Genomic DNA, 10,096 nt, shown 5'->3' on the forward strand with positions numbered 1-10,096 from the left:
CATTCCCTGCAGCTATGAAGGGTTGGTGCCTAGAGAGGAGACAGACTTGCAAGGACTGTGGAATAGTGAAAGGGCTAGAGACTTTCTGAGTGATATTTCTAGATTTCTGTTTTTTTTTCTTTTTCTTCTTTTAGGGGCAACTCTTATATGTGCTTAGCCTGGCATAGGCCACTGGTATTTATGCATTTCTCAGGGGGCCATGCTGTGCCAGGAATAAAACTCAGGACCTCATTCATGTAAGGCATGAGCTCTTCTACTTGGGATATCTTCTCAGCCTGGTTCTTAAGATCTTTTTCCCCCTACCCCCCGTGCCGCCCCCAGTCACACCAGCGATGCACAGGGGTTACTCCTGGCTCATGCGCTCAGGAATTACTCCTGGTGGTGCTCAGTGAATCATATGGGATGCTGGGAATCGAACCTAGGTTCGCCATGTGCAAGGCAAACGCCCTACCCACTATGCTATCGCTCCCGCCCCCCAGCCTGGTTATTGATTTCTCATTTGGAGCATTGGGGAGAGGAACAGAGCTGGAGTCAAATAGAGCTAAGTTCAAGTCTTAGATAGACTATTTTTTGAGTTTGGTTTGGTTTGGCTTGATTTGGGAACACTCAGCAGTGCTTAGTGGCTAATCCCAGATCTCTTCTTGGGGGACCAGTGCTGGGGCTTGAAACCAGACTTTCTCTATGTAAAGTTTATGCTCAACCCATTGAACTATCTCCCTGGCTAGATAGATCTGCTATCCTCTCTCCCTCCCTCCCCCCTCCCTTCTCTCTCCTCTGCCTTTCCCTTCCTTCCTTCCTTCCTTCCTTCCTTCCTTCCTTCCTTCCTTCCTTCCTTCCTTCCTTCCTTCCTTCCTTCCTTCCTTCCTCCCTCCCTTCCTTCCTCCCTCCCTCCCTCCCTTCTTCCCACCCTCCCTCCCTCCCTTTTTCCCACCCTCCCTCCCTCCCTTCTTCCTTTCTTTTTTTCATTCCTTCTTTCCATCTTTCCTTTCTTTCTGCAGGGGAGGGAGGGTTTGGGTCACACTGGCTGTGCTCAGGGCTTATTTCTGGCTCTGCACTCAGGGATCACTCCATATGGGGATCCCCCACTATATCAAACCCGAGTCAGCAGCATGCATAGCAAGCATGCTACCAGTGTACTATCTCTCTAGCCCCAGATCTGCTATTTTTTCAACTTTATTTATTTATTTCAAGATTATTTAATTTTTCTATGCCCTAGTTTTCTTGGGTTTAAAATAGGCACAGGTCCTGGGGAATAGCTCAGAAAGCATGCAGGAAGCCTGAGTTTGATCCATCCCAACATAATCTTGAAGCACATCAGGGAGTGACCCCTGAGCATGGTGCTGGGAGTAGCCCCTAGTACTGCCCAGGTGTGGCTCAAAAGTCGAAAAAGAAATGCAGTAGGCACAATCTGTATTTTTTTGGGGGTGTCATACCTGGCGATGCACAGGGGTTACTCCTGGCTCTGCACTCAGGAATTACTCCCTGGCGGTGCTCAGGGAACCATATGGGATGCTGGGAATCGAACCTGGGTCAGCTGCATGCAAGGCAAACACCTTACCCGCTGTGCTATTTCTCCAGCCCCACACTCTGTATTTTTATTTCACTTTTTGGGTTACACCCGGCGATGCTCAGGTGTTACTCCTGGCTCTGCACTCATGAATCACCCCTGGCGGTGCTCAGAGGACAATATGGGAAGCTGGGAATCGAACCCGAGTGCAAGGCAAATGCCCTACCCACTGTGCTATTGCTCCAGCCCCCACAATATGTTTTATAAGGTGGTTGTGAGGTCAGAGATAACAATTAGCAAAGTCTATGTTCATACTTGGCATAAGTCGATTCCCCTTCCTCATTTTGTATAACTTGATAAGGACGATGATATTCATTAGTAGCTATTTAGGTATGTTTAAATCTTGTGTACCAGGCATCAATTGCGGGTCTCACACATAGAAAGCATGCACTATGCCACTGAATTGACCACCCAGCTGCCAAATCTTCACTGTTTTTGTTACATTTTTTTTTGGGGGGGGACATATTTGGCCAAATCATTGTTGTATTTTTTATTTTTTATCCAGCAGTCCTCAGGGGTTACTCCTGGCTTTGCTCTCAGGGATTATTCCTGGCAGGCTCAGGGGATCATATGGGATGCTGGGGATCGAACTTAGGTTGGCCATATGAAGGCAAGTGCTATACCCACTGAACTATATCTGCAGCCCCCAAATCCTTGACTTTTTTTTTTCTTTTTGGGTCACACCCAGCGATGCTCAGGGATTACTCCTGGCTTTGCACTCAGGAATCATTCCTGGCGGTGCTCGGGAGACCATATGGGATGCTGGGAATCAAACCCGGGTCTGCCTCATGCAAGGCAAATGCCCAACCCGCTGTGCTATCACTCCAGCCCCCAAATCCTTGACTTTTAATGGAACTTGTATTCCACTCTATTGAATGAATTTAGTGATGCAATCAGAATTTTATCCAATAGCATATATTTTCTATATGTCTCATCTGTTCCATTTTTTAAAAATTTTTATTTCCCTTGTGCTCAGGGGACTTGGGGGCTATACCAGGGCTACAACTGATGGTGCCAGCAGACCTTGTAGTGCCAGGGATCTAACTCAGGGCCTGTGCATGTCAGGTACACATCTTCCCACACTTATTTCCTTTAGGGGGATAGTAACTGACATTTATTGAGGCCTAGCCTTTGTAAGATTTTTTTAAAAATTAGATATAATTTATGTAACAAAACATTCAGCCATTGAAAATATACAGTTTGGGCTGGAGCGATAGCACAGCGGGTAGGGCGTTTGCCTTGCACGCGGCCGACCCGGGTTCGAATCCCAGCATTCCATATGGTCCCCTGAGCACCGCCAGGAGTAATTCCTGAGTGCAGAGCCAAGAGTAACCCCTGTGCATCTCCAGGGTGTCCCAAAAAGCAAAAAAAAAAAAAGAAAATATACAGTTTATGGGGGCTGGAGCAATAGTATAGCGGGTAGGGCATTTGCCTTGCACTCGGCCAACCTGGGTTCGATTCCCAGCATCCCATATGGTCCTCTGAGCACCGCCAGAGGTGATTCCTGAGTGCAGAGCCAGTAACCCCTATGCATTGCCAGGTGTGACCGAAAAGCAAAAAAAAAAAAAAAAGAAAAAAAAGAAAATAGCAGTAGTTTTTAGTACATTCACAAGGTTGGGCAGCTGTCATCATTGATTCCAAAAAACTTTTTTCTTTGTTTATTTTGTTTTTGTTTGGGGGCCACACCTGGCATTTACTCCTGGCTCTTCACTCAGGGATCATTTATTTCTGATAGGGCTTGAGAGATCATCTGGGGTGCTGCAGATGGAATCTGGGTCAGGTACATGTAAGGCAAGCACTTTACCAGCTATACTAGTCCTCTGGCCCCTAATTTCAGAACATTTCTTTTTGTTTGCTTTGGAGGGCGATAGCCAGCTGTCATCAGGGCTTACTCCTGGCTCTCTGCTCAGGCATCACTCCTGGCAGGGCTCCTGAAGTACTGAGGACTGAATCCCTGTCCATTGTGTGTAAGGAAAATGCTTTACCCTAATTTTTTCCTAATTCTAGAACATTTCATCGCTCCCAGAAGAATACATTAGCAGCTCTACCCCAAATCCTCCTTTGCCTAGTCCCTGGCAACTACTAATCTACTTTCTGTCTCAATAGATTTGCTTATTATGAACATTTCATATAAACAGAATCATCTAACATTTGGTCTTGTGTCTGTCTTCTTTCTTTGAGCATAATACTTTCCAATTCTATTATTGTTGTAGCATGTGAAAGTACTTCATTCCCTATTATGGTCAAATAATATTATACAGCTATAACTTATTTTATTTATACATTAATGAATGACATATGAATTTCCACCGTGGATATTATGACTAATGCTGTGTCTTTTGTGTTTATACCAAAGTGGGGTTGCAGGGTCTTATGGTAACTCATTGTCTAATTTTCTAAAGAACTGCCAAACTGTTGTCCAAAGTGTTTGTACCATTTTACTTTTCTGTCTTCAACATATGGGGTTCCAGGGGCCAGAGAGATAGTACAGTGGATAGGGAACTTGCCTTGCATGTGGTCAACCCAGCTTCGATCCCTGGCACCCAATATGGTGCCCCAAGCTCACAAGAAGTGATCCCTGAGCAAAGAGCCAGGAGTAATCCCTAAGCACCATAGGGTGTGGCCCCCAAATTAACATATTTGGGTTCCAATTTCTCCCAGTTATAAACAACACTTATTTTCCTCTAAACTTTTATTAAAAATCATGGGCTTGAGAGACCATAGTGATAATATCTAGCAGGAGTGATCTCTGTGCACAGGAATAAGCCCTGAGCACCACTGGGTATGGCCCCAAAGCAAACCTAAAAACTTATGGGCCAGAGAGATAGTACAGGGGTTAAAAGTCCAAGTTTGATCTCTGGCACCACATATGATCCCCCAAGTACTGCCAGAGGGTCACCTGAGCATAAAGCCAGGAAGATCCCCTGAGCATCTCCGGGTGTGCTCACCTATAGCCATGGGCCAGGGAGAGAGTGCAGGTGTTAAGGTGCTTGCCTTAGCATGTTACCAAGTCCAGTTCACTTGTATGTGTGTGTGTGTGTGTGTTACTCTCTATGATTTGTTGCTTACTGTCTGAACTCCATCAAATATGGTGTGATTATTATGGAAAATGGGTAGGAAGTGTCTTTATAATGAAAGCGGCCTGTAGCTTGGTGGTGGTTGGATATTGGAGGTCAGCTGCCGGGGGCTGGGTCCCTTGGAGCTGGGAGGGTTCTCACCCGCCCCTCTCTGGGGCGCCCAAGTGAAAACAACCTGGCAAGGAGTGCCCCCCCCAAATTAATAATATATAATTATCACCACCCTGGGAGGTGTAAAGTGGTACTTCCATTGAGGGTTGTTGTTGTTTTTATTTTGTTTTTATTTTGGATTTGGAGCCACACCCAGCAATGCTCAGGGCTTACTCCTGACTCTGTTTGTTTTGTTTTTTTGCTTTTTGGGTCACACCCAGCGATGCTCAGGGGTTACTCCTGGCTTTGCACTCAGGAATTACTCCTGGCGGTGCTTGGGGGACCATATGGGATGCCGGGGATCGAACCCAGGTCGGCCGCGTGCAAGGCAAACGCCCTACCCGCTGTGCTATCGCTCCGGCCCCTTACTCCTGACTCTGTACATAGGAATAACTCCTAGCAGTGCTCAGGGGACCATATGGGATGCTAGGGATCAAACCCCAGTCAGCCAGTCAGCTGTATGCATGGCAAATGCCCTAACTGCTGTATTCTCTTGGGCCCATCCACTGAGGTTTACATGTTCCCTCTACCCCCATGACTAATGATTTTATCTTTTCATGTCCCTATTGGTCATTTAAACCATCCCTTTCTTGGACATAACTCAAAGGACTAGAGTGCATTCTCTTTGGTTAGTTTTTGTTTGTTTGTTTGTTTGTTTGGGGGACATATCTAGCAATGCTCAGGGGTTACTCCTGGCTCTGCATGCAGGAATTACTGCTGGCAGTGCTTGGAGTTCCATATGGGATGCCAGCGCGCGAACTCAGGTTGATCATATGCAAGGCAAGTGCCTTACCTGCTGTACTGTCACTCTGGCCCCTATATATTTTTCTAACATATACATCAATATGGCAAAGTTTACTTTTTAAATTTTGGCACAGTAGGATAAGCAACAATAGGGCTGGAGCGATAGCACAGTGAGTAGGGTGTTCACCTTGCACACGGCCAACCTGGGTTCAATTCCAAGCATCCCATATGGTCCCCCAAGCACTGCCAGGAGTAATTCCTGAGTTCAGAACCAGGAGTAACCCCTGTGCATTGTCCGGTGTGACCTAAAAAGCAAACAAAACAAACCAAAAACGGATAAGCAACAATAAATAGAAATATAACAATATGTAATAAAAGGTTAAAGTGTGGCCTCTCTCAAAATATCTTATGGCATATAATATTTTCAGGCTACATTTGATCATCAATAACTGAAAATATGGAAGGTAAAATTGTAAATAAGGGGGGACTATTGTATTTTATTATTTCTCCTGCACTTGTTTGAAAATTAGATTAAGTTCTCTCTCTCTCTCTCTCTCTCTCTCTCTCTCTCTCTCTCTCTCTCTCTCTCTCTGGTTTGTGAGCTACCCCAGTGATGCCCTGGGCTACCCCACTTAGTGCCTGGAGCTCACCAGGAATGACCCCTGTGCAGTGCTAAGGATGAAACCTGGCTTCTTTGTGCAAAGCTACACTCAGTCCACTGGGCTCTATCTCCACGCCATACATTATCTTTTTTACCCTATTAGTGCTATTTCTAGAACTTACCAATTGCACTCCTAACTTCCTGAGGTTGTTAATCAGTACATTTATTGGAAGGGTTAAATGCTGAAACACAAAAGTAGTATTACAGCCAAGAGGAACAGAGAGAATAAAGATGGAGGAGCAGGAAAGAGCTCAGTCTATCTGGGGGTACAGATTGGGACTTCTATAAAGCAATGATGATTTACCATTTGAGGCATTGACTTATTATCTATTTATTGTTAAGATTTACTATTTACAGGAGCCGGTGAGATAGCGTGTGGCCGACCCAGGTTCCATCCCTGGCATCCCATGTGGCATCCCCAAGCCCCGCCAGGAGTGATTCCTGAGCACAGAGCCAAGTGTAAGCCCTGAGCATTGCCAAGTGTCTCCCACAAAACAAAAACAAACAAAATAAAATTTAATAATATTTACTATTTACAGGGGATAAGGCACTTGCCTTGTATCCTGCCAACTCTAATTCAAATGCTCTGTGTCATATATGGGCCCCAAGAACTACCAAGAATTACTCCTGAGCACAGAGCGAGAAATAGCCCCAGAGCACTGCCAGATTTGGCCCCGAACACTCTTCCTGCAAAAATAAATAAGTAAATAAATAAATAATTTTTTTAACTTATTGTTGAGTCAGACAAGATCAAGATGAGTGAGACTGGAGTGGGTAGTTTAAAGCCATCCACGAAGGATGTCTCTGCCATGAAATCTGTGAAAAAGAAGAACTCCTCAACCTGATGATACCTAAGGCGAGGGGAGAGTTTGACCTGAAGCTGGATGTCTCTAACACTGTGTTTCTGCTCCCCAGGATGACCCACACTCGGGTCTCCAACCCCATGCGACAGCCTTGCTCTAAAGGCCTTGCTTGCAACTACTAAATCTTACTTCGCCTCTGCTCCTCATCTGCACACCTCCTGCCACAAGGAACTGTCATTTCCCTATCCATGGATACCCTGTCAGCATGGATGAATGGAGGGTTTGGGCAGTGATCATGGTGACAGCTGGAAAGTGATTCTGTGTGGGTGCAGGCTTCTAGGGTCTGTTGTGGCACCAGGAAAACTAACATGAGGCAGAAAGAATGGGAAGGTTTCCACAAACAGCAGCTGCAGCAGCTTCTTGGACAATGGAAAAGGCAAGTGCCAACAGAACCAGGGCGAGGCAAGGTCCTTAGAAGCTTGTGCAACTGCTTTAGCTGTAAAATGGAATTCATCACATTTATCAGATTATTAAAAGGCTCAAATAATGAAATATAAATAAAGGTCTTCACATAAACCAAAGTGTGATAGTCTTAGGAACCCTCAGAGAGGTTAAGTGACAGCTGAAATCAAACATTTTAGAAAAGACTGAGGACAAATTCAGAGAGTAGTTTTCAAAGTTAGTCAGATTGGGCCAGAGAGATAGTATAGCGGGTAGAGTGTTTGCCTTGCACACTGCTGACCTGGGTTCAATCCCTGGCATCCCATATGGTCTCCCAAGCACCACCAGGAGTAATTCCTGAGTGCAGAGCCAGGATAACCCCTGAGCATCACTGGATGTGACCCAAAAAGAAAAGAAAAAAAAATCAGAGTTAATATAACCAAGACGCCCTGAGTCTTAGAATCATACTGGCGGACTGATACCTAGAGGAGAGCTCTGTTGCCTCATTTAGTTCCCAGGGCCTAGGAGGCAGATATTCCTAAAAGCATTTTATGGATGAAACTGAGACTTAGAGCTATATAGGGAAATGCACAAACCACCAATCACGATAGAATAAAGGCTCTTGCCCCAAGTTTCAGCTATAGGGACTGAGGTCAGGTTTGTCAAAATTTTTTCCACTTGGAACCACTTTTTGCTCAAAAAATTTTTATGCCACCCCGGGTACATAAAATAGGTATACAGAATGGGAGAGGTAGCTCAACTGGGCTGAGTGCATGCGTCACATGGTCCCTTGAGTATTGCCAGGAGCACCCTCTCAGCATTGAGTCAGGAGGAGCCCCTGAGCACTGCTAGGTATGGTCCCCGAAAAGAATTCAATCAGCTAGCTCTGCAAATCAAACATTTACTAATAACAAACACGCTTATTGTTTGGGCCAGAAAGATGGCTCCAAGGGCTGGTGTATGGTCGGCATGCAGGAGACTCTTGTTCCAACCCCAGCACCACATGATCCCTGGAGCATTGCTTGTGTGATCCTCAACGTCCTCCTCCCTCCATTTATATTCATTTATATTTATTTTAAAACAAATTTTAATAAGTTACCCAACCCCATATGGGGTCAAGATCCACTATATCACTGTATCACTCTCATCCTGTTGCTCATCAATTTGCTCGAGTAGGCACCAGTAACGTCTCTATCGTGCGACTTTTTGTTACTGTTTTTGGCATATTGAATACGTCACGGGTAGCTTGCCAGGCTCTGCCATGCAGGCGAGATACTCTGGGTAGCTTGCCAGGCTCTCTGAGAGGGGCAGAGGAATTGAACCCCAGTCGGCCGCGTGCAAGGCAAACACCTTACCTGCTGTGCTAATTTTTTTTTTTTTTGCTTTTTTAGTTACACCCAGAGATACACAGGGGTTATTCCTGGCTTTGCACTCAGGAGTTACTCCTGGCGGTGCTCAGGGGACCATATGGGATGCTGGAAATCAAACTGGGGTTGGCACCATGCAAGGCAAACGCCCTACCCACTGTACTATCGAGACAGCCCCTATTTTTTGTTTTCGTTTTTGGGTTATACCCAGCTGTGTTCAGGGCTTGCTCCTGGCTCTGTGCTCAGGGATCAACCCTGGGGAGGGCTCGGGAGACTGCCTGTACGGGGTGCCGGAATCAAACCTGGCTTGGCTGCATGCAGGGCAAGCACCATACCCATTAGACTATCTCTCCATCCCTTTGATCCAGTTGAATAAGTTAGGGTCTAGTGGCAGTGAGAAGAGGGAATAGTATTTAGGGTCACAGGAATGACAAATCAAGACAGGAACAAGGGCCCACAGCAAGCATCTTTGGGTCAAACTAGAAAAGAGGGGAGCATAGAATTACTAGGTAGGAAACATATTATCAAAACCAGAAAAAGGGGGGATCGAAGAGATAGTACAATAGGCAGGGTGCTTGCCTTGCGTGTTGTGTGCCTGACCTGGGTTTGATCCCTGGTATCCTATATGGCCCCCAGAGCCCTGACACAGGGCTCTGATTGCTGAGCACAGAGCCAGGAGTAAGCCCTGAGCACTGCTGGGTGTGGCCCCAAAACAAAACAACAAAACAAACCCAGAAAGAGGTGACTCAGCTAGTAAAACTTTACTAATGACTCATTTGCTACCATGGAATCTTAAAAGACAGGGTAGAGAGAATTAAACATCTATGGAAGGCTGGAGCAATAGTAGCAAGGTAGGACATTTGCTTTCACACAGTTGGTTGATCTGGGTTCAATCCCCAGCATCCTATATGGTCCTCCTGAAAAAAGAAAAAGAAAAAAAATCCAAACCCAAAAAGCATCTGTAGAAGTAGTTTTAAAAAGAAGACACCTTTGGGGCTGGAGTGATAGCACAGCGGGTAGGGTGTTTGCCTTGCACACGGCCGACCCAGGTTCGATTCCCAGCATCCCATATGGTCCCCTGAGCACCGCCAGGGGTAATTCCTGAGTGCAAAGCCAGGAGTAACCCCTGTGCATCGCCGGGTGTGACCCAAAAAAAGCAAAAAAAAAAAGAAAAAAGACACCTTCTCTAGGATTGAGGTAATTCTGAGTCCCCCATCCTTGCCTGGTCCATGACCTGCCTCACAAAGGTGCCTCAGCTGAGTGAATAAACAAGAATGAATGTGGGC

Source organism: Sorex araneus, chromosome 6, assembly GCF_027595985.1.
Source record: "Sorex araneus isolate mSorAra2 chromosome 6, mSorAra2.pri, whole genome shotgun sequence".
NCBI classification, from domain to species: domain Eukaryota; kingdom Metazoa; phylum Chordata; class Mammalia; order Eulipotyphla; family Soricidae; genus Sorex; species Sorex araneus.